This window comes from Dreissena polymorpha, chromosome 7 (genome assembly GCF_020536995.1).
Source record: "Dreissena polymorpha isolate Duluth1 chromosome 7, UMN_Dpol_1.0, whole genome shotgun sequence".
In the NCBI taxonomy this organism is placed as follows: Eukaryota; Metazoa; Mollusca; class Bivalvia; order Myida; family Dreissenidae; genus Dreissena; species Dreissena polymorpha.
This window is the reverse complement of record NC_068361.1, coordinates 65160755-65186874: the sequence shown is the minus strand read 5'-3', so window position 1 is coordinate 65186874 and position 26120 is coordinate 65160755. Positions and strand designations below refer to the sequence as shown.

Sequence of the window (26120 nt, the reverse complement as noted above, 5' to 3'; positions counted from 1 at the left end):
AGCATTACAAATTTAAACTTTTGAAATACTTTTTAAGTTACTAGTAAATATAATGCTTGAAGACTGTCATATAAACATGTTTAAAATATAATTTTCCCTGGCTTTCCAGATCATTTTTTACTAACCCAATTGAGAAAGAAACTGACTCTGCTGGCATTTACCTCAGGCTGTCCATTAATGTGATCATTCACCTCATTATCATCACAATGCCTCTTTCAGACACAGTCTCCAACAAAAACATATAGTTTGAAGTCCGAGGCTATCAATTTTCGCCCTAGTAATAGTTTGAACAAGCTATAAGTTTGTTTTTTTTTTAATGAAAAAAAGCCCATTGTCTTAAGTGAAAGTAGGGAATAATGATTCCTAAAATTCCACCTTGAAAGGAATATCCACTATTAAGAATAGATTGAGCTACTGCAGATCCACTTTATTGCATTTTGTATATTGCAAAGTCCAATATATCCTGAATCTACAGTGGATCCTATTTTGTTTTCATCCACATTTCGAAATTTTCCATAACCATCTGGAAATGAATAGATCCAGTTTGATCTGGTTGTTTGCTTCTTTAAGGTATTTGGTTAACATACTCTTGTACAATATGCCCCAAAAGCTAATCTTCCAAAATGATACAGTTTGATGCAGCAGCTTACAGCGCACATTCCACCCATGACAATGTCTTTTATTGCTGCTTATAGCACGCTCAGTTGGAATTAGTCCACAAGGATGTAGTTTACAGCAGCAAAAAGTCAAATCAATTATGACTGAGCTATCTAATAATGTCAATAGCACAACAGAAGTTTCTGGGTTTTTGTTGTTGTTTTTTTTCATTTTAATAAAACAATTGTGTTTCCAATAAATATTACTACAATCAGTTACTATGCACTACAAATAAAGTAAAAATCTTAAAGTTCTTTGCATTGTTATATGGCTTGGCAATCAATGCACCTATTCTTTTCATGCAAAGATCATCACATTAACATCTTTGTTTCATGCACACTATAATGTGACCTCCATGAAATCAAACCTGTGAGCTTTTTTTAACCCGTAAAATACAAATTATCTGTTGTATTTTTTTACAGAAGCTTTTTTAAACGTCCCATGTATAGCTAAAGTTGCATACACATTCAGGCTTTACATTTGTCTTGAATTGCATCACTATATTAAATCCAATCAAAACGCATTGTTTTTCAGCCTTATATACAGGAGGTAACAACATCATATTTTGTATTTGATACATGTAAACATTTTTTACTGCAGGTTAAGTTCTGTGTGAAAAACATGAACAATAATATTTCAATTTCATGCTATAAAGCAAATTGTTTGCACTATACAATTTTCATGACTTATAGTATACAGGACTTATACAAGTAGCCCAAAAATATTTTTGGCACCGACTCCAATCCCCTTCAAGACAGAAGGCTTCTGTTTAACCCACCAACATCATAGAGAACATAATCCCTATCAAAGTAAGACTTATAAAGACCTGTGTTCTGTTGTACAGCTTGCATGTTGACCCTACAAATGTTAAAGAAGTGTATTGTATGTGACAGATTGTGATGCTGTGCAAGACACAGTGATCCTTTTACCTGTAAAATGAACCACTTAAAAGCAGTATGAAAGCACTCATTGATATTTCAATATTCTTTGTCAAGATATTAACTTTAAATATCAATAATATAGAATTTGTTTTAAAATACAGGACTTGGAACCAAAATATGGGAGAAAATAGGAATATAGGAATCATTTGACAGCCTGCGTGCTAGTATAGGTATAGCTTCAGTTATACTAACAAGGGCTGTTTGTAAAACATGCATGCCCCCATATGGGCTGTCAGTTGTTGTGGCAGCCATTGTGTGAATAATATACCTGCCAGTCATGATCAGTCAATGTACCTATGAAGTTTCATGATCCTAGACCTAATTATTTTTGAGTTATCATCAGGAAACCATTTTACTGTTTCAAGTCACTCTGACATTGACCTTTGACCTAGTGACCTGAAAATTAATAGAGGTCATCTGCCAGTCATGATCAATGTACCTATGAAGTTTCATGATCCTAGGCGTAAGCATTCTTGAGTTATCATCCGGAAACCATTTTACTATTTCAAGTCACTGTGACCTTGACCTTTGACCTAGTGACCTGAAAATCATTAGGGGTCATCTGCCAGTCATTATCAATGTACCTATGAAGTTTCATGATCCTAGGCGTAAGCATTCTTGAGTTCATCATCCTGAAACCATTTTACTGTTTCGAGACACTGTGTCCTTGACCTTTGACCTAGTGACCTGAAAATCAATAGGGGTCATCTGCCAGTCATGATCAATGTACCTTTGAAGTTTCATGATCCTTAGGCCTAAGCCTTCTTGCGTAATCATCCGGAAACCATTTTACTATTTTGAGTCACTATGACCTTGACCTTTAACTTTAAAGTGACCTAAAAATCAATAGGGGTCATCTGCCAGTCAATATCAATGTACCTATGAAGTTTCATGATCCTAGGCCTTAGCGTTCTTGAGTTATCATCCGGAAACCATTTTACTATTTCAAGTCACTGTGACCTTGACCTTTGACCTAGTGACCTGAAAATCATTAGGGGTCATCTGCCAGTCATTATCAATGTACCTATGAAGTTTCATGATCCTAGGCGTAAGCATTCTTGAGTTATCATCCTAAAACCATTTTACTGTTTCGAGACACTGTGTCCTTGACCTTTGACCTAGTGACCTGAAAATCAATAGGGGTCATCTGCCAGTCATGATCAATGTACCTTTGAAGTTTCATGATCCTTAGGCCTAAGCCTTCTTGCGTAATCATCCGGAAACCATTTTACTATTTTGAGTCACTATGACCTTGACCTTTAACTTTAAAGTGACCTAAAAATCAATAGGGGTCATCTGCCAGTCAATATCAATGTACCTATGAAGTTTCATGATCCTAGGCCTTAGCGTCCTTGAGTTATCATCCGGAAACCATCTGGTGGACAGACCGACCGACCGACGGACCGACATGTGCAAAACAATATACCCCCTCTTCTTCCAAGGGGGGAATAAAAAGTGAAGTTAAAACCTGTGTATTTATAGCATGCATTTCAGCTAGATGTTCTAATAATGTCCTTAAATAATTATAAACACTTAGTTGATGAAATTTCCTCTATTGTCAACAGCCCCAATTTGACACCATACACATGGCTGCCTTTTGTTCCTGATAAAAATTAAATTAAACAGCCGTCCTGACATTATAAGTAATTGGATCTAAATTCAACACTGCATTGAGAGAGTGGAATGAATGACTAAACACAACTGCATTTGCTTCATTCTGATACAAGGATGAATGTCACCATATACATGCAGTCAAATCATTTCCCCAATACTGGCATGGCCATGATGTTCTTTCACACGCTTTGCTTTAAGCGAGAGTTTAAATGCACTCATTTGTATAAATAATGACTATTTAGTAGTTAGTAGCAGCAGCAGAAGTAGAAGTAGCAGCAGTAGCAGTAGTAGCAGTAGTAGTAGCAGCAGCAGTAGCAGTAGTAGTAGTAGAAGAAGTAGTAGTAGTAGAAATAACAGCAGTAGCAGCAGCAGTAGTAGATGCAGTAGTTGTAGTAGTAGTAGTAATAGTAACAGTAGCAGTAGTAGCAGCAGCAGCAGCAGTAGTAGTAGTAGTAGTTGAAGTAGTAGTAGTAGCAGAAGCAGAATCAGAAGCAGTAGTAGTAGTAGTAGTAGTAGCAGCAGCAGCAGTAGCAGTAGTAGTAGTAGCAGCAGTAGCAGTAGCAGTAGCAGTAGCAGTAGTAGTAGTAGTAGGAGTAGGAATAGTAGTAGTAGTAGAAGTAGTAGTAGTAGTAGTAGTAGTAGTAGTAGTAGTAGTAGAAGTAGTAGTAGTAGTAGTAGTAGTAGTAGTTGTAGTAGTAGATGCAGTAGTAGTAATAGTAGAAGTAGTAGTAGTAGTAGTAGTAGTAGTAGTACAAATGTAGTAGTAGTAGCAGTAGCAGTAGTCATAGTGGTAGTAGTAGTGGTAGAAGTAGTAGTAGTAGCAGTGATTTTAGTCTGTGGCGTTTGGATTGGAAACAAGAGTGCCAAACTGTCACAAGATACCCCAGTTTGAAGGTTTTTGACAACTTGATAACTTTACCATGACCCATATTTGAACTTGACCTACATATCATCTAGACACAACTTATGACCAAATTTGGTGAAGATCAGATGAAAACTACTTCAATTAGAGAGCGGACACAATGCTAAAAGCTTGAAATGCACTAAGTGACCTCGTGATCTAGTTTTTGACCCGGCATGACCCATATTTGAACTTGACCTAGATATTGTCTAAACACAACTTCTGACCAAATTTGGTGAAGATTGGATGAAAACTACTTCAATTAGAGAGCGGACACAATGCTAAAAGCTTGAAATGCACTAAGTGACCCTGTGACCTAGTTTTTGACCTGCATGACCCATATTCGTACTTGACCTAGATATTGTCTAGATACAACTTCTGACCAAGTTTGGTGAAGATCGGATAAAAACTACTTCAATTAGAGAGCGGACACCATGCTAAATGCTTGAAAAGCACCATTTTAGTGACCCTGTGACCTAGTTTTTGACCCGGCATAACCCATATTCGAACTTGATCTAGATATTGTCTAAATAAAACTTCTTACCAAGTTTGGTGAAGATCGGATGAAAACTCTTTGAATTAGAGAGCGGACAATGCTGTGGACGCCTCCCGCCCACCGCCAAGGTGAAACTATAATACGGCCCTTTTTTTTAAACTGGCTTATAAAAATTGCGCGAGAAACCTTAAAAATTGGGAAAATATGAAAATAAATACAAATTATTAATTTTAATACCGGGGGCAAATGTGTTTTCATTATATCAGAGCTCCAGATAAGGTTTTGTGAAATTCTTAAATTACTACCAGATTTTCAAAAAGAATTCTTAAATCTGAAATTTTATTCTTAATGTTACTACTAAGTTTTGGAAAATAATTCTTATTTTTTCTTAATGACCTAAAAATAAATAATAATGGTTATTTTCATGCAAAAAGAATTAAAATAAGCATACTAGCAACTTTATTTATACGAGTTCAACAGTGTCTTTTCAGTATTATACAATTTTATTTTTCAAATACCTTCATATGCCCAAACTGTGCTTAGATTGCATGCCTTAGATGAATTTTTACATATGTCACAATTAAAACGGGTCTCCCCTTCAATCTTTTCAACGATTAGCCACGGGACTTGTCCCTTCCACTCGTTCAATGTTTTTTTTGTGTTTAAGTTTGGACCCGTCGTGTCGCGTTTTTGTTTAGCTTTTCCGACTTTGTCGGCAACTGAACATACAACATCGTATAAGATATTTTCTATAATGTCTTTCTAAACATTTAACTTCGGCTCACTTTGCGTAAAATATGTTAAAAGCGTGTTTTTGGACACTTTGCAGTTTTTTAAGACGCTCTCTGGGCGCCGCCATTGTTTTTGACAGATAGACTGTATACGCCGCTTTTATTGGAAAAAATGCGCTTTGTTAAACAAACCCGATAACCATTCTATATAAGCACCGCAAAGATCTTTAATATGCGAAAAGAACTCAATAAAAATCGATACAAACCGATGTAAAAATAATATTCGTAACTTGATATTGTAATTCTTAATGGTACGACAAGATTTTGAAATAAATACGTAACAGACTTGAAAATAATTCGTAATTACGAAAATACGACCCTTATCTGGAGCTCTGATTATATGATTATTGTGAAAACTTTTAAAACTTTCTCCCACAAGGCCTAGAACATACATATATGTCATGAAACATCATCTAGTGAACCTCTACCAAAATTGTTTCAATTATATTCCTAATGTCAAAATTTGGCCCACATCAGGGGCAAATGTCTCCTTTGTTACAAGTAACAAAACATTATACACACATAATCACACCGTTGCCACCATTGTCACAATTTTTGAAGGGTGAGAGGAGTTCATTTTTCCAAAGTTATCAAACCAAATAAACATTATACATTATTTTTTCATACTACATAATAATAATTAATTAATAACTCTTACTTAAACCTCTTGCATCCTTACATGTACATGTCTCAGCTCAGCGTAACCCAACTCTCCTAAGATTCTCTGTTTTGCTGACTTTTGTTCAAATCTGCCTGCCATGGCATATTTTGATAGCGTGATAGTGTGGATGGACACTGATTCTAAGGCCCCTATTATTCAATTACTATAAATGATAGTAACTGATGACAGCTCTACCAAACAAACTCTGCTGAGCAACAAAACAGAGCAGTCTTTGCTAATTCATGATATGATATGACAACAACATAATACCATGCCCAGTTGAAATGATTATGAATAATTCATGAATATCCACGAACAATTCATGAACAAAGTTCAGACCTGTTTACCCTACCGATTGCTTCTCAGTAGTATGGAGGGCATCTCTCAGTAGTTTGGGGCTGTTGTCAGTAGTTTTAAACTTTTCAATCATTTTAAACACCATGACTGGGTCACATATCAGTTTAACGGTACATAAAGCATTAGATGAATTTACTTGCTAATAATAAAATCTGTTAGGTGAATTTTTTTTGCTTTGATGTTTTACAGCCTGTGCCATTTGGATTGGGAAAATTAACCCGATAAACCATGAAATTGGAAAAAAAAACGCGATAAACCATGACATTTGTAGACATTAAGCATTATACATATGTATATAAGTAACAAAATTAAAATTGTTTTTAAGTGCATGTTTGACAGCATTTTATATTATAAAGTGCCGCTTCAATGTCTTCTTAAAATGAAGACAATATTTAGATGATATCCATCCACATGCATATTAAGCTTGCAATAATTTATAGATTCTTAAATACACCATTTGATCATAAGCTCTTTAAGATTAGCTATTAATTTACTACAGTATTTTTATAAATTAAATATCATGAGGGGAAAACATAAACAAATATTGACAAACATCCTTTAGTGTTCTTGTTGTGTTAATGATGTATTAAATGGAGTTAGAATAATATATTTTATTTGTTTACCTTTCAATATCTTGCACTTGACAACCTCAGTGCAATGCTATTTCATTGAACTGTACAACGTAATAAACATAATAAAGCAGAATATGCATATGAATCTGATTATACACAGATCCACTAACATATAAATCAAATCATGTTTGTCTCTTTCCATTTTCAAACGATACTCATCTTATTATAATAAATGCTCTAACTTTGTGAGTATACTAAACTCCAATTTTCCAACACTCGTTTCCGTGACGCACATTCACTGCGCAGAGTTCTGATAAATATTTGTTTTTTTAATCTCAAACGTAGTATGTTGCGTTAATTGACACACGCATTACATTATTCCCTTATGACCATATGATATTATCCGTTGTTAATTTGAATGGTATTTATTATTTTCGCCGTAAATCGCAAATTCTCGTCTGCTTGCCGCCATCTTGGACGTGTGTAAAAACAGGCGTGCTCAATCCCGATACATCGACTATCGTCGGTATTCTCCGCAATAGAAAGAGAGATGTGTATACTGGATAGCAACGTAAAATCGTATATATTCGGCTAAATTGGCGAACCAATACGCAAGTCAGTTCGGTGACGACTCGACATGCTCGATCAGCACTCGTTCCCCGGGAGGCTTGAATTTCAACGTTTTTTACTTCGCAAGCGCCATAAATGATTATGATTGATAAATTACCCGTTAAGACCGAAAATAAGCGAAAGTACAATTAAAATCTGAAATTTGACCATTTTGATCCATGGATCCGTAGTTTTTCAGTACAAAACCGTAGTGCGTAGTTAAGCCAAATAATCCGTAGTAACTACGGCGAATCCGTAGAAGTAAACAGGTCTGAAAGTTAATGAACATTCATCATACAGTTCATTAATATTCATGAATGATTTATGAACTGAAAATGATACTATTCATGATCTTGTCATTACATGAATTATTGATTAACATGAAAAGTTCATAAACTTAAGAACATTCATGAACACAATTCTTGAATATTCTTAAGTTCATGAAGTTCTCATGTTCATGAACAGTTCCTGAAATGAAAAGATCATGGGAGTCACATTTTCAGTTCATGAATCATTCATTAATAATTCAAGAACTGTATGATTACTTTTCATGAATTTTGTTCATGAACTGTTTATAAAATATTCATGCACTTTGTGGGGATTTCTGAGGAATGTTCATGACCTTTCCATAGGTTATTCATGGACCTTCATGCCTAAATTAGAGCATGTTCAAGAACTGTGAATGTGAGATGCCAGAATTTTTCCATTTATGGATCACAGTTCATTTAGACATAAAATAAAATTTCATGATATTCAATTCACATAACTTCAATTTAACAGTATTCAAAGACTTTTAAACTTCAGATCAACAAGATGTGTTTGTGAAACACTTTGCCCCCCAGTAGGTATTTTACCTTTGACCTTGAAGAACGACCTTGACCTTTTACCACTCAAAATGTGCAGCTCCATGAGATACACATGCATGCCAATTATCAAGTTGCGATCGTCAATATTGCAAAAGTTATGGCCAATGTTAAAGTTTGATGCAAACTAACAAACCAACAGACAGGGCAAAAACAATATGTCCCCCAGTAAGGACTTGGGGACATACAAATATTCAGATTTAAACATTTCAACAATACAACATCAGGGCTGAATTTCACCACTTTGGCAACATGACCTATACCCTTGAAATTGGAAATTCAAGCGTCAATTTACCCCAAGTTGGGAAAATATTTTTAAGTTAAAATCAATTATTTTTTTGGAAAATTGTTATTAAATACAATGATATGAATGAAAACCAAACAGTAAAATGGTTATGTTAGCCTTACCCGTCCATTTTCTAAACTGAAAATCTCATTTATTCTAACCTGTATGAAAATACACTACGCGACCCGTGATTTTTGACGCGATTCTCGCATCACCGCATTCGATGCAAAGTGACAAATTGCGGTGATTCCGAGCGACAAGAAAATTTGGGTGATGTCTCGGCGACCGTCGCGCGATGTATCTCGCTGTTACGCAATCAGCGCGAATCACCGCGAACCGCCGTGGTTCACCTTTTTAAGAGATTTACATTAAGGGTTACACTACATTACATGAACATGTAACATATATGTATACACTTACATTATACATTGCAATAATAAAGCTTTTGTTGTTGTTGTATGCAATGGGCGTATTAGCTAAAATACTCCCGTTCCGACATGAATGTGATGAAGTAATGTCGGAAGCTTTAACGGCTCCAAATTAATATAACAGCGCAGAACAATGATCATGCAATAATTATTTAACATAACATGTAAACATTATTTAACTAATTGCATTAGCAGAATGTTTATTAAAACTTACAATCAATTATATTCCAGGCCCGAATACAATACCACTGTTCAAATTCCATATTGTTGCAATATACATGTAGCGTAGCACTGTGTAAATTGAAAGTTGCATAGTGTTTTGTCATTGGTCGGTTATAAATACCTAAGTTTCTCTACATGGTATTTGATTTCGACGAAACTAATAATTTGGTAATTTACGAGAAATATGATATAAGTTTTCCATTTAAACTTTGATCTTACCGTGTGTGTTAATTGATGTTATTAATTATGTTAATACTTATTTTTGCATTTCATTAAGAATTTAATATAACGTGTAGCCCTTTTGTTAACAGAGTTTAGCAAAATATTCGCGCCTTAAGATACGGGAAATTCTTTAAGTTACACTTTCATTTAAAGGTTAAATGTAATCGGTAGATTACATCTAATTATTTGGACTAAAATATGCTATACTTATTTAAATTCTGTTTCAGGCTCCAATGCGGATAACTCGTGTTACTCGCGTTACTTTCTGAGCGTTGTACATACATTCACAATGCTTGATAAGCCGGAAATCGGAAATACATATACTGTTCTATTTTTAAGTACATGTTATTATGACATCGTGGTAAATAATTTGTTGTTATTACATCATTGCCTATATATTAAAGCAGTTAAACATTGTGTTTGTTTTGCTGAAAAAAAACACGAGTATATCAACGTAGCACTTAGCGTTCGCAGAGTTCAATAAATTTATGATGATGTATAATGCACATGCATTTCTCTGGGTTTTCACGCCAAAAACAAAAACCCCTCAACATTTGATTATTTAGTGTGTACTGTCCAGCGGGTGATAGTGTTTGTTCAAGTGTCTAATTGGCACTCTTTGTACGTGTTCAAACTGTGAAAAGATGTGACAATCACAGAAACAACAGGATGGCGCTGCCAATTAAGTGCGATAATGGATCAAAGGGCATTGACAAAAAATAACAGTTTGGATATATTTTTCGACGTTTACTCAGATGGTCTCCAGGGCTCCCGCTGGGCTAAAATTTTAGGGAGAAGTGACTTCTCCCTGGACACTGATTTAGGGAGAAGTGAGGAGACTCTAGGGAGAAGTGGAGAGACTCGGACACAAGGGTTTGCATGTAGGACGTTACAACACACATATATGTGTATCACATTATTGAAGTATACCACTGTAGTACACATAATTATATTTCTTTTGTGTATCTTAATTTTTCCAGAAGTTTTAATTAACCAAGTAATAATAGACACGACAGATAAATAACTAAAATTTTACTAGCTCTATATTCAATCCATTTTGATGTAAATATCATATTATAGAGACTGAAGTATTTCAACAATAATATGTTTATGAAGCAGTAGATAACATAAGCTTAATAAAACTGTCAGACCAGATAAATATTTATGTTTGAAATATGACTTTTAACATATGCTTTCTTAATAATTATTTGTTATTTTTTATAGTCTTTCCAATTGCAATTTCATGTGAATACAATTCGAAATATGATAAACCACACCGTCCGCATCACCCCATCTGTATTCTTCATTGTATTTGTTCTTTAAAGAACTTCGAAATTAAATTATAATCAATGCAAAATAATGTATCCGAAAACAACAGTCCGAAAAATTGTACGCGTTACGCACATGAAACAAATTGTGCATATCGTTTGACAGTAAAATATGAAAATCGAAAACTTGCAAATACGTAGTTAGTATACAATTTAATTGAGATATTGCTTTACAATAGCATAGTTTGTGGGTTAAAAACAATTTAATTATCACCTTTTAATTTCAAACGATAATCGGCAGAAAGGTGTTACATCAGCGTCATAGATCTAATTATTTAATTATCATCCTTTTGTTAATTCAGATCGATAGTCGGTAGAAATGTAAAGTGATCAACTTAGAAATAATTTTTTTATTGTTAGGCTCCTTTTTATTTGTTTATCTTTAAATACGACATTTGCCATTGGCCGCTATAGTGTTGGCAGACGACAATATCAACTGTGTATTTCCAAGTATACAGTGTCTGCGCATGAATGACCCAATATTATGTGTGAGTGAACTCAATGTTGATTGGCCAGCTACCATGTGACTTGAATGCTGACTTGACCAATATCGATCGCTGATTAGATAAGTTCGGAGGTTGGGAGAATCGGGGCGGGGTTTACCTCAAATTACATGTCGCTCAATTGCGACACACTCCGGGCTGCGACAGTGTGTATTTGAAAATTGAGTCAGACCTTGACATCGAGAAAACCGGATGTAAACAAATTTCTATAAGAGAGAGACTGGAAGTCGCTTTTTATCTACAATTTCTGAAATTGTAGGCGACGTTTGGCATAAGAAAGCGACTTAGTCGCTCACGTCGCCCCCTTGCGCGAGCCCTGGTCTCTCACAACAAAAAAATTATACAAGTCAAGGTATTATGTTTTACTTCTATCAGTAATGATACTAATTACGGCGTGTTTGATTTGAATTGACTTTAAAAGAAATATCAAATTGTTGGCGATATAACTGTTTTAAAAATACCAAAGAAACATTTAACCGAAAACAACAGAATTCAATGTTCTCTGCGCTACACAGTTTGTATAAAAAATCAATACTTGCACACTCGTATACCTTGACCTTGTACATTGCCGCATAATTTTCGCGCTCTTTTGTCGGGAAATATATATGATGACTATATTTAAAGCATTTGTAAACGTCGTGTTAACATAAAACATCGGAAGTGTGTTTTGGATTATTCTTATAAATTTTTATTCTCATTTGGGAATTTAACGGAACATTTATACTTATGGTATATTTGTTTTAAATTGTATATTAATTTGTTACAACGCTTTACATGTGAAAAAAAATGTTTTGATAATATTATGCATTAATAGCACAATTTCCAGAAAGAAAACGTTTTTTACATGAAGGCGTATGACGCAATAAAACGTTTTTTTTTGTAAGATCGTATTGTATCAATCTAAATTTAAATACGTTTGTCCAATGAAAGCTGTGTCCCACATTATGCGCTGTACTCTTTACACTTCTGAAAAATGGCGTAGTCAAATGGTTGTTTTAATGAAATTCTCAAACATATTTACCGACATAAATGTTCAAGATTATTTGTTTGATGTTGGATTATCGGATAATTGTGAACATTAGAAGCGTTATGTACATGTATAAAGTTATCGATACGATTCGGTATCTATTCATGAATTGGCGAGTCATCGTTGTCGCAGAATCGCAGCAAATCACCACAACATTGAGGGGATTTAGCGCGAAGATTATCTTGCTCTCGCGCGACGTCGGAGTAAAGAGTCACGTGAAATCGCGGTGATTTTCCACCCAAAAAGCAAAATGCCCGCCTTGACTTCGCAAATTAGGCAAAAATCACGGGTCGTGTAGTGTATCAGGGCAGATTTGAACCAGAACTTGTGCAGTTTTTAGTCTATTTGCAACGCAAAAAGGCTTTTGTAATACTGCACTTTAAAATCACAGGGGAAACTGTTGTCCTTTTCCACGCCTTCCCTGATTCGGGGCAGACGAAATAGATATTAAATAAAGTTATTCGTAATTCTTACAATTGTTCATTTAGAAACTTTTTTCTAACATTTTTCTTCCATGAACATTGCTTACACCATTTTAAGTTTGCGCTAGCGGGCAACTAATGTAGACGGAGTTTTGCAAGTCAGTCTGCTCTTAACTACGCTAGGAATGATAACCACCACATCTGCCTGTTTATACTTCACCACTCAGGTACACTGCAGACAGCGTGTATGTAATCAATAGTGTTTAACAGCTTTTGCTATGACATAAGCCAGTCTAGGATTTAACAGCTTGTGTAATGACATTGGCCAATTTATCATTGAAATCTGTACATATTGGCTTCTTTCCGGGAAAATGGGGCATAATGCATGTCAAATAAGATTAGCCTGTGCACACTGTTTAGCCTGTTCAATGCGCACAAGCTAATCAAGGACAACACTTTCTGATTTTATGGTGTTTTTTGTTTAAAGAGTCTCTGGTACTGGGATGACAATTAATGCATATGCATTAAGCCCTGTTTTCCCAAAATGAAGATTAAATTATCTTTTCTATTAATGATTTGGAAAAAAAAGATAAAAGTGAAAATAACTTCAAAGTGACCTTGCTGACAAGGCAAATAAACAAAATCACTTTTAAATCAAATAAACAACCAATATCTTTATCTTTTTAAAGTATCATCAATATATATTCATGGTGATAACAATACAAATAATTACAAAATGTCAAATGTATATTGCCATTCCATATTGGAATTATAAGAGACTATCGCACTTAAAAATTCTGCTAAATATATACAAATTACGTACATTACGACTTTTATCAATTAAACAATTTTGCACAAATAAATAAAATAGAAAGTTAAATTTGAAGAAAACTTTGCTAATCAATTAATGAACCTGCAATGAGTTCTAAATTTTTACCTTGTGGCATTTTTTAGTAAACATCTTAAAGGGACCTTTTCACAGTTTGTCATTAAATGCTTAATATTGATAAATGTAAACATTGGATCTTAAAAGCTCCATTTAACTAGAGTGTTAACAAGGTTTTACTTTAGCCATATAAGGAAAAATGCCCCGCCCCCAGGTGGCCATGTTTTTCAACCAACTGCCATCATTTTCGAACTCGTCCAAGATATTATTGGGATGAATCTTCTGACCTAGTTTTATGAGGATCAGACAATAAATGTGGCCTCTAGACTGATAACAAGATTTTGTGCTCAGGTGAGCTGTAAAAAACAATAATAAAATTAAAGAAACAAAAGTTTACCCTCAACTGGGCTCTAACCACTGCCCCTGGAATAAAAATCGTTTAGACCACTCGGCCATCCTTGCTCATATTACAATGAGAGATGTATTTTATACTTTACATGTATCAGCAATCATCGTAGTAATTGAAACATGATAACGAATACAACAGAACACTCCAAATTATCAAATTGTTTAATTTTGTTTATTTTCCAAAATGTGAAAGGTCCTTTCAATATGTCGTCAGACTTCAGAGCTCCAGATAAGGGTCGTATTTTCGTAATTACGAATTATTTTCAAGTTCATTACGTATTTATTTTAAAATCTTGTCGTACCATTAAGAATTACAAAATCAAGTTACGAATATTATTTTTACATCGGTTCGTATCGATTTTTATTGAGTTCTTTTCGCGTATTAAAGATCTTTGCGGTGCTTATATAGAATGGTTATCGGGTTTGTTTAACAATGCGCATTTTTTCCAATAAAAGCGGCGTATGCAGTCTATCTGTCAAAAAACAATGGCGGCGCCCAAAGAGCGTCCTAAAAAACTGCAAAGCGTCCAAAAACACGCTTTTAACATATTGTACGCAAAGTGAGTCGAAGTTAAATGTTTAGAAAGACATTATAGAAAAGATCTTATACGATGTTGTATGTTCAGTTGCCGACAAAGTCGGAAAAGCTAAACAAAAACGCGACACGACGGGTCAAAACTTAAACACACAAAAAAACATTGAACGAGTGGAAGAGACAAGTCCCGTGGCTAATCGTTGAAAAGATTGAATGGGAAACCCGTTTTAATTGTAAAATATGTAAAAATTCATCTAAGGCATGGAATCTAAGCACGGTTTGGGCATATGAAGGTATTTGAAAAATAAAATTGTATAATACTGAAAAGACACTGTTGAACTCGTATAAATAAAGTTGCTAATATGTTTATTTTGATTTTTTTTTGCATGAAAATAACCATTATTATTTATTTTTAGGTCATTAAGAAAAAATAAGAATTATTTTCCAAAACTTAGTAGTAACAAAAAAAATAAAATTTCAGAGTTAAGAATTCTTTTTGAAAATCTGGTAGTAATTTAAGAATTTCACAAAACCTTATCTGGAGCTCTGGACTTGCAAATTGAATGAGTTCAATACACTGTCAGATCTTACATCATGAATAACTTCCAGGTTTTGTGGTTGCCCGTAAGCCTGGGGCCAGTAGATTTAAGCCCAGGCAGGAAACTCAATTTCAAAAGTTGGTTACAGTTGGTCTAAAAAGCAGGGCAACTTAAGCTTTTTCAAAGCTTGAACAACTCAATCCAATTAAACATAGAATACAGGGCCCTCAATCTATCAAATCTGCCGCCGAATTTCGGCGGCAGTCCCCCACCTGAAAAGTATACTTTTTTCCCCTTTTGGGGGGAAAATTTCCCCCTTAAAAAAAAAATAAATTTTTTTTTTTGTTTTTTTTTTTTTTAATAGAAAGATGTGTCTCATGATTATTATATCTTAATTCTATTTGAATTTAATGTTTTCAAACATACTAAATTATGAAAAATGCAATGAATATAGTGCAAACATGTACAAATGAAATAATGGGAGAATGTAAAAAATTCCCCCAAAAAGGGAAACGCCGCGAAAATTACTCCTCCTAAGGGCTGCGGACCCCTTCCCCCAAAGTAGTGTGAGGGCCCTGGAATACAAATTGGCGACTGTGGATCAATTAGGCCAAAGAAAAGATTCAATTCCGGCTAACAACAAGACGTGATGCATTGTTATGTCTGTCTGTCATGTTGGCAAAATTGTTGCTCAATAATTTAAAGAAAATAGATACACATAACACAACATGTACATGATTCTAGGCTTGTTATTCTTTGCCATGGCAACCCAAATTTTAAAGATGGTTGCCAGTGCAGCAACCAATTGCGAAAAAAAGAGACATTGTTGTTATTTTGTCTAAGTTATCTCTATAACATAAATATGAGGATAAACAGTGCACACTCGTAGATCATCTTGACCTGTGCTTAAAGACACACTCTTTATAAATTTGAATGGTTGTGTTCATTTCAAACTTGCGATATAAAAAGCTATAACATCATTTTGAAAACTGAGTTGCGTCTAAGATTATGCAATAGCAAACAACTTCAGTGCCTTTTAGCGCTTTGATTTAATCATAGTACTTTGGCATGCAATTAACTCATGCTTCCGTGAAGAATTGCAAGCCATTGCTAATATGAGCTTTCTTGACTCTTTTGGGCACACTACATACAATTTCATAAGGCAGCTAGGTACACATCATATTCTCAGCTGCCGTAAGAAAATGTGCGTATACACATTTTACGAAATCGGAAGCACTCCCCTATCCATACTGTAAAGCAAGCATTTTGTGCCCTAGTTAGCTCAAAACCAGGCCTTTAATTCATTATACCGTAATTGTACGCATATAATATTCACCTTTTCCTCCGATTTTATTCATCAGGACTTGAGGGTGTGCATATTATACTCAAGTACAAAGGCTGAACGGAAGTGAAAAGATCACCTGGAAAAATCTTTGACATTGATTCTCAACCAAAATACAATAATTATTGCATGCACATGAATTTCACAAACTGGATACATTACCCGATAATCCTGTATAATAATAAAATCCAGCACTTCAATATTTAAATGCAAATTCAGACTGATAATGACCTAAAATGTGTTTAAAGAATTAAATAAGCACAATGATGTCTCATTTTGGAAGGTGTTGTTCTATGGAGGCTATTCGTTGCCAAAAATCCAGCCTTGTCAACATGACAATTTATACTTAGATCACACTGAATAGATTTGTTTAAACAGTCTTCGAAATTAGCACACGCCCGATCGCCCGTGGCGAGTAAAATTACTGCCAGGCACATACAAAAATTCACGTTTGTGGCCCGCCGGGCATGTAAATTATTGAAGCCAATTGACAGTTTATAAAAAAAATCGTAAGCGGTTCTTGATATTTGCAGATAATTTTTTCAATTTTGCTAACAAACACCTTGCCGTAAGTTGTAAAACAATGAAATTCCATTGGTTTAACAACATGCACCTGCTTGCACACGTCATCGTTATTGTTTTTGACCGATGCAGTTCGGTCACATTCGGTTCTTATCGACGGTTTCTCTAGACATTAATCGAGAAGATGCTTTTTGAATCGATCATTTCAATCAAGTAATACGCTTACGTTTTTGTCAATGTAAACAAATGTCATTGTCGACATAGAGGCTAAACAGTATCTTAGGTATGTTGATGGGGCTAAGCCCGATAAAGCACTTATAAAATAGAAAATTGACAATGATTTAGAGAAAAAGGAAGCCAAGAAATGGTACGAGGACACCAGAGAACGCTCTTTTCAAGAGCACTGGTGTAACGATCGACCGTCTTAATTCTAGTGACTGATTAGATGTAATTGTATTCACTACTATTGAAAACAATGTTCTGCTTTACTATGTGTAGCATGTAAGTGTTAAAATGTTGTGATTTGTTATAATTTTGGTTAAAAAAGTTTGGGCATGTAAAAAATATGTTGGGCATGTAAAAATTCTTAAGTAACTGGCCCGACTGGCATGTAACTTTTCAAAGCTAATTTCGAAGACTGTTTAAATATAAAATGTTGCTTGTAATCAGTCTTTTGATTGTCTCAGTTTTACAAGTTCAATGTCCACTTTTAACTTTGAAGTGAACATGTTTCAAATTAGTTTAACTGCAATTTGCTTTTGTAATTTCAAAACTAAATTCGCAACATGTATCAAATGTACGTACACGGCACGCTTTACACAGTACACCTTACCATTGATGAAATGAAACTGCATCAGCTATCACCCTCAGGTTGACAACTTCACAAAGGCGATTAACATTAATAGACGATTTTGCAACTTCCATATATGGCAATTTTTACAGAAATAGCCGAGGATAAAGAGGAGGAGCCAACATTCATGAGTGAAAGTAAGGAAGGTAACTCTGAATTATTGATGGTGCACGGCAATAACTATAGTGGTTGCACAGTAATGTGACAAAAACCAGGTATATTTTTATTTATCAGATTAGGGGAAGCGGGTAAAACGCTATACATATGCATGCTCAGCGACTTTTGTTGTTATCTCCCGTATCTTGAATAAAAGTTTGAAATCGAAAGTACGGTGTTTATTATTAGACCCAACATTGCATTGTCCCTGTCTGATTAGCTTGTGTGGACTACACAGGCTAATCTGGGACGACACTTTAGGCACAAACATTATGCCCAGTTTTCTCAGAACGTGACTCAATAATTCACTCGTATTCACTCTAGAGATAATAAAATTGTTGTAATTGAGTGAATTGTTTACTTCATACATACCCCAGCAGGTCATTTGTTACAAGGGTTTGCAGAATTAGCAGGCATTGACTGACATGAATCAGTTTAAATGGGCTTAGTGAAGAATAAACTACATTTGAAGCATTCAGACGAGCTTTAGTGGAACCTCCTGTTCTTGTTCTCACCCTCGCCCCCTCCCAAACAAGAAACCGTCAGAGACGGGTGATGCTCCCCAAAGTGTTTTTTTGACACAATATTGCACTATATATTCAGATAAAAGGAAACGTCTTGAGGAGCATAACTTTGGACAAAATAATACAATGGATGGTTTAGCAACTTAAAAATTTCAAAGGGCCATAACTCTCTAAATAAATCATCTAACAAGAACCCACAAATAACATGCGCATCTCCTCAAGGTACTGTAAAACCATTAAATTTCGTGTGGTACGAATTTTCGTGGGTTTCGTTAGTCCGCTGAACCACAAATTCAAGTACCAACGATTATTTATACTTTTTTAATCCGAAAACATTTTGAAAGAGACATTATTGATTGAGATATGCTAGTTAATACAATATGTTGTTTTCTTGATAAGTGTTTGGGTAATAATACTTTTTTAATCAAGCACGGTATTTAAACTGTACATTAACTATTGTTCTCTTTTACGTGACGTCGTCAAATTAACAGTTTGCAGATTTATCACGTATGAATTAGTGCCAATTACAGTTATAAGACACATAACGGTTTACACACGTGAATTTTGAGGACCTTATTACTCATTTGTTACAACAAGGGGACCAACTGCGCTGAAAAGTGCAAATATTGTCAAAACAACATTGATGACAATTAGCGAGCGGGGACACAAGTGCGCCACTTTATCGATCTTTTCGGCAATTATCAGTTATACTTTCATGCTTCAGTGCACATTAACCTCAAGTCTTGCTGTCAACACAGATTAGCTGATTATGCTTCGTTATTACTCTGGTTGTTTTAGTAAAAGTTTAATTATTATGACGGTCAGTCTTCCCCGAACATTTGAAATTTACTTAATTACGTATAAACGAATTAGTAGTTTTTTAATTTGCAATCCACGAAATTACGTGTCAACGAATTAGTTGTTTTTTATTAAACCACGAAATTTTATACCGACGAATTTCTATACGTTTACAGTAGTTAAGCTTCCCATAAAGCTTCACTGAATTCCAGTCAGTAGTTAGGGAGAAATAGCCCGGACTAGAATTGCACTATATGTACAGTTTATAGAAAATTTCAAAGGGCCATAACTCTTTGAAAAATCATCCGACCATAACCGGCTGAAAATATGCACATCTCCTGTTGGTAGTGAAGCTTCCCATAAAGTTTAATTGAATTCCCGTAATAAGTTGCTGAGAAATAGCCCGGACAAGAATTGCACTATTATGTACAATGGAAAATTTTAAAGGGCCATAACTCTGTGAAAAATAATCCTGACGAGAACCAGCTGATAATATGCACATCTCCTCTTGGTGGTGAAGCTTCCCATAAAGTTTCATTGAGTTCCAGTCATTAGTTGCTGAGAAATAGCTCGGACAAGAATTGCACTATATGCAGAGCACCAGATAAGGTTTTGTGAAATTCTTAAATTACTACCAGATTTTCAAAAAGAATTCTTAACTCTGAAATTTTGTTCTTAGCGTTACTACTAAGTTTTAGAAAATAATTCTAATTATTTATAAATGACCCAAAAATAAATAATAATGGTTATTTTCATGCAAAAAAAATCAAAATAAACATACTAGCAACTTTATTTATACAAGTTCAACAGTGTCTTTTCAGCATTATACAATTTTATTTCTCAAATACCTTCATATGCCCAAACTGTGCTTAGATTGCATGCCTTAGATGAATTTTTACATATTTCACAATTTAAACAGGTCTCCCCTTCAATCCTTTCAACGATTAGCTACGGGACTTGTCCCTTCCACTAGCTCAATGTTTTTTTGTGATTAAGTTTGGACCCGTCGTGTCGCGTTTTTGTTTAGCTTTTCCGACCGTGTCGGAAACTGAACATACAACATTGTATGATATCTTTTCTATAATGTCTTTCTAAATATTTAACTTCGGCTCACTTTGCGTACAATATGTTAAAAGCGTGTTTTTGGGCGCTTAGCAGTTTTTTAGGACGCTCTCTGGGCGCCGCCATTGTTTTTTGACAGATAGACTGTATACACCGCTTTTATTGGAAAAAATGCGCTTTGTTAAACAAACCCGATAACCATTCTATATAAGCACCGCAAAGATCTTTAATACGCGAAAAGAACTCAATAAAAAATCGATAAGAACCGATGTAAAAATAACATTTGTAACTTGATTTTGTAATTCTTAATGGTACGACAAGATTTTATAAATAAATAGTAACGGACTTGAAAATAATTCGTAATTACGAAAATACGACCCTTATCTGGAGCTCTGACTATATGTACAATGGACAATTTCAAAGGGCCATAACTCTGTGAAAAAATCATTGAACGAGAACCGGCTGATAATGTGCACATCTCCTCTTGGTAGTGAAGCTTCCCATAAAGTTTAATTGAATTCCAGTCATTAGTTGCTGAGAAATAGCCCGGACAAGAATCAACTATGTGTACAATGGTCAATTTCAAAGGGCCATAACTCTGTGAAAAATCATCCGACCAGAACCCGCTGATAATTTGCACATCTCCTCTTGGTAGTCAAGCTTCCCATAATGTTTCATTGCATTCCGGTCATTAGTTCCTGAGAAATAGCCTGGACAAAAATTGTGCACAGACGGACACAAGGACGGACAGACGAAGCAGAGACAATATGCTCCCCCCAAAATAAATTTTGGGGGAGCATAAAAAAACAACCCTGTTAAACATCTTTCAAACTCTTTGGCACTGGTCAGACTGAGACTCAGGGTGTACTATATCCATTTTTACATTCCTCATAAAGTTTAGAAGGGTAAAACATAGTTTATACAAGGAGATACCAATTCACACACATCAGTGTATTAATATTACAGAACTTCACTTGTTGTTATCAATATTGCCTTGAGCTAAGCGAAAAGACTTTTCAAACACAAAAGTGCGAACAAACTTACAATATTATTTAAGGGCTCAATACAGGAAACAACACATGTCAATCTAGGAGAACCGACACCAGTCTGAACATATTGGTATTAAATGATATATGTACTTATTTACTTATTTATTTATTCGTCATCTATTTTACTTGTATTGTTATCCACTACCTACGCTACTTGTATTATTATTCATTATCTACACTACTTGTATCATAATTAATTTGCTAAACCACTCGCAGTAATTTCTATCTACTCTACTGAACATCTGGAGACATTTATCTATTGAATGTTATTGATTTTGAACCCCGAGTAAGGAAAGTAACTGCTACACTACGCCCAACAAAACACCACAAAAACTAAACATATTGGCAAAGGCAACTTTAACAGTAGTAAATGGAAATGAAATAAAGAATGAACCAGAACAACAAAAACTTATGGCAAAGTCCACATATGTTAGCAAACAATACATCTAGATACATATAGACCCAAACTATTGAGCCAACTTATATCAACTTTTAAAATAAGATATAAGGTATAAAAAAATAATATTATCTAAGGGCTAAATTTATCCGATAATTAATACCCTGATGTTGATCCGCAACATGACTAATTGATTGAGTGAGTGACTTTGTGATTGAGTGACTTCAGGTGAGTGAGTGAGGGAGTGAAGGAGCGACTGACTAAATGAGTGAGTGACAGACTGAATGAATGAGTGAATGAGTAAGTTACTTAAACGTGCAGTATAAGCACGTGCTGATAGCCACGTGCAGTCCTTTGATTTGTTTGTATTATTGGGAATGCATTGATATGCATCTATTTAAAATGTACTCTTTACTATTAAAGTGATATTATGGGCATCTAACAGATTATAGGTGTCTATCGCAACCGTTATTTACTGTTAATGCAGCATCAACATACTAAAACAGTATACCGGAAAGAGAAAAATAATGCATGTGAATATCAACCGTACTTTCGTGTGACAACTGACGACAGAAATGATTCGATGTACGATGTGAATCTAAATTTAGTTTTAGTGCAGATTCATTCATACGACGCAATGACACTATTTTGTATTACGGATCATTTCTGCTTAGAGGACTGGGTGAGTCACATTAAATATCGAATATAATATATATTTTTTATAAACAACTGGTAGCAAGATGAGTTGCAGATACATGGTCAGTTACCACATTTTAACTATTTTTTTTTTACCTGTTAATTCCTTTCACTGCTCAATTCAACAATGAACAAGAGATGTGTTTGTCAGAAACATAATGCCCCTTTCTGCGACCGTTTGAAGAAATACATTTGACCTTTGACCTTGAAGGATGACCTTGACCTTTCATCACTCAAAATGTGCAGCTCCATGAGATACACATGCATGCCAAACATCAAGTTGATATCTGAAGTGACATAGAAGTTATGAGCATTTTTCGAAAACCTAAATGAGAAACATAAATGCAAAGTGTGACGGAAAGACAGACAGACGGACAGAACCTCCGACAGACCGATCACTACATGCCCTCCTTCGGGGGCATAATAAAAATGCCCATAATATTACTTTAACTAACAGCATTATAATGAACGTATTGCAAGCATAATTTATAAGCACATGCTGATAGCCACGTGCAGTATAATTCTTTAAGGGGTCAAGATATTGCAAAACTAGCACTGGATTCGGTTTCAGGGAGACAAAATCACATAGACTGGACTACATTTTTGTTTTATTTCACTGAAATTTAAGGTATACTGGATTTTGAGCTTCTGTTCAAAGTCTGCTGCATTCTTATCGAATTTTACCATTTAAAGTTTAAACTCAGTAATTCTTTAACGGGTCAAGATATCAGAAAATTAACACCAGATTCGGATTCAGCGAGCCAAATTCATATAGATTTCACTTTCTTATTGTTTGATTTCGATGGAGCCCTTCTGGGAGAAAATTTCCCCTAAAATAAAAAATAAATTTTTTTTGTTTTAATAAGATGTGTCTCATGATTACTATATCTAAATTCTATTTTAATTTAATCTTGTCAAACATACTTAATAATGAAAAAAGAAATGAATATAATGCAAACATGCTCAAATGTAATAATAAGAGAGTAAGTAAAAAAATCCCCCCAAAAGCGAAACGCCGTGAAAATCCCCCCTCATGAGGGTAGCGACCCGCTTCCCCTAAAATGGATTGAGGGCCCTGCATGACTTCATTTTAGAATGTTTCTTTGTGCATGTGGTAGGGAAAACATTGATGTTTAACAGAAATTCACTCTTTTGCTTGAAGGTTGGAGAATACATGAGACTTTGACAGAAGGCGGGAAACCCTCATCCACTCGTACAAAGCCGCAGTGATTTTTTTTGCTTTTTTTTGTTACAGCCTGTGCCATTCGGATTGGGAAAATTAGCGCGATAAACCATGAAATTGGGAAACATTAAGCATTATAAATATGATTATAAGTACAGAATTAAAATTGTTAAGTGCATATTTGACAGCATTTTTACATTATTAAGTGCTGCTTTAAAGGGGCCTATTCACAGATTTTGGCATTTTTTAACTTATTCATTAAATGCTTTATATCGATAAATGTAAACATTGGATCGTAAAAGCTCCAGTAAAAAATCAAGAATAAAATTAAAAAAAGGAAAAGAACAATGCCCGGACAAGGTTTCTAACCAGTGATCCCTGGAGTCCTGCCAGAGTCCTGAAGTAAAAACGCTTTAGCCTACTGAGCTATTCCGCCGAGTATATATTTTTGAAGTATTTTATACATTATATAAGCAATCTTCGTAGTTTCACAAAAGTTAACGACAAAAACAGAACTCTCCAAATTATTCAATCGTTTCGCGTTGCAACGCTTTATAATTTTTAGGTTTTAAAATCGTCAAAAGATGCATATAATGGCTATATAAGACCATGGTAAATGTTCAGTATTACTGTTTCCTCACAAATATCATAAATAAAACGAAAATTTGCGAATCTGAAACAACTTTTTTCAATTTTGTCAATTTACCAAAGTGTGAAAAGATCCCTTTAATGTCTTCTTACAATTAAGACAGCATATAGTTAATATCCTTCCACATGCATATTAAATTGCAATAATCTATAGATTCTTAAATACACCATCTACACTAAGCGACCCGTGATTTTTGCCGCAATTCTAGCATCACCGCAATCGATGCAACGTGACAAATCGCGGTGTTACCGAGCGACAAGAAAATTTGGGTGATGTCTCGGTGACCGTCGCACGATGTATCTCGCTGTTGCGCAATCAGCGCGAATCACCGCAAATCCCCCTTTTTTAGCGATTTACGTTGAGGGTTACACTACATTACATGTAACATATATGTATACACTTACATTATGCATTGCAATAATAAAGCTTTTGTTGTTGTTGTATACAATGGGCGTATTAGCTAAAATACTCATGTTCCGACATGAACTTGATGAAGTAATGTCGGAAGCTTTAACGGCTCCAAATTAATATAACGGCGCAGAATGATCATGCAATAATTATTGAACATAACATGTAAACATTATTTAACTAATTGCATTAGCAGAATGTTTATTAAAACTTACAAGCAATTATATTCTAGGCCCGAATACACTACCACTGTTCAAATTACATATTGTTGCCATATACATGTAGCGTAGCACTGTGTAAATTGAAAGTTGCATAGTGTTTCGTCATTGGTCGGTTATAAATACCTTGTTTCTCTATACATGGTATTTGATTTAGACGAAACTAATAATTTGGTAATTTACGAGAAATATGATATAAGTTTTCCTTTTAAACTTTGATCTTACCGTGTGTGTTTATTGACGTTATTAATTATGTTAATACTTATTTTTGCATTTCATTAAGAATTATAACGTGTAGCCCTTTTGTTAACAGTGTTAAGCAAAATATTCGCGCCACGAAAATTGTTTAAGTAACACTTTCATTTAAAGTTTAAATGTAATCAGTAGATTACGTCTAATTATTTGGACTAAATTATGCTAAACTTATTTATTTTCTGTTTCAGGCTCCAATGCGGTTAACATGTGTTACTCGCATTACTTTCCGAGCGTTGTACATACATTCACAATGTTTGATAAGCCGGAAATCGGAAATGCATTACTGTTCTATTTTTAAGTACATGTTATTATGACATCGTGTTTTATAATAATTATGTTGTTATTACATCATTGCCTATATATTAAAGCCATTAAACATTGTGTTTGTTTTGCTGAAAAAAAACGAGTATATCAACGTAGCACTAAGCACTAAGCATTCATAGAGTTCAATAAATATGATGAATTGTTAAAAATACAAACAAGAGCACCGCCTTGCGGGTGCAGACCGCTCATCTATTTTCTTTTTAAAGGTGAAGGGACTCTCATTTTCAATCACAAAGGAGGGAGGAGTGGAGTGAAGAGGGGTGTATAGTGTGGGGTTGTGGACATTTATTACATTATCTTCCAAAAAAGCGAAAAAAAAAAAAAAAAAAAAAAAAATCGGGGGGGGGGGGGGGGTATAGTGTGAGGGTGTGGTGATAATTTGTGAGATGATCTTAAAAAAAAAAAAAAAAAAAAAAAAA

The 26120-nt window shown here is 34.6% G+C and overlaps 2 protein-coding genes across 18 annotated transcripts in view; both read right to left on the bottom strand.

Moving 5' to 3' along the window:
- The window catches only part of LOC127837992 (zinc finger protein 729-like), a 462677-nt gene that overhangs the window by 259903 nt on the left and 176654 nt on the right, over positions 1-26120 (bottom strand). The window lies entirely within an intron of this gene.
- LOC127837994 (uncharacterized) overlaps positions 1-26120 on the bottom strand; it is a 90446-nt gene that overhangs the window by 44664 nt on the left and 19662 nt on the right. For 2 of the 6 annotated variants that reach the window (XR_008029587.1, XR_008029590.1), the window contains one exon: positions 22761-22951. The exons of the other annotated variants lie outside the window; for them this stretch is intronic. The gene's annotated coding sequence lies outside the window, so the exon portion shown is untranslated. Of the gene's footprint in view, positions 1-22760; positions 22952-26120 lie in introns of those variants that run through there. 6 annotated transcript variants of the gene reach the window in all.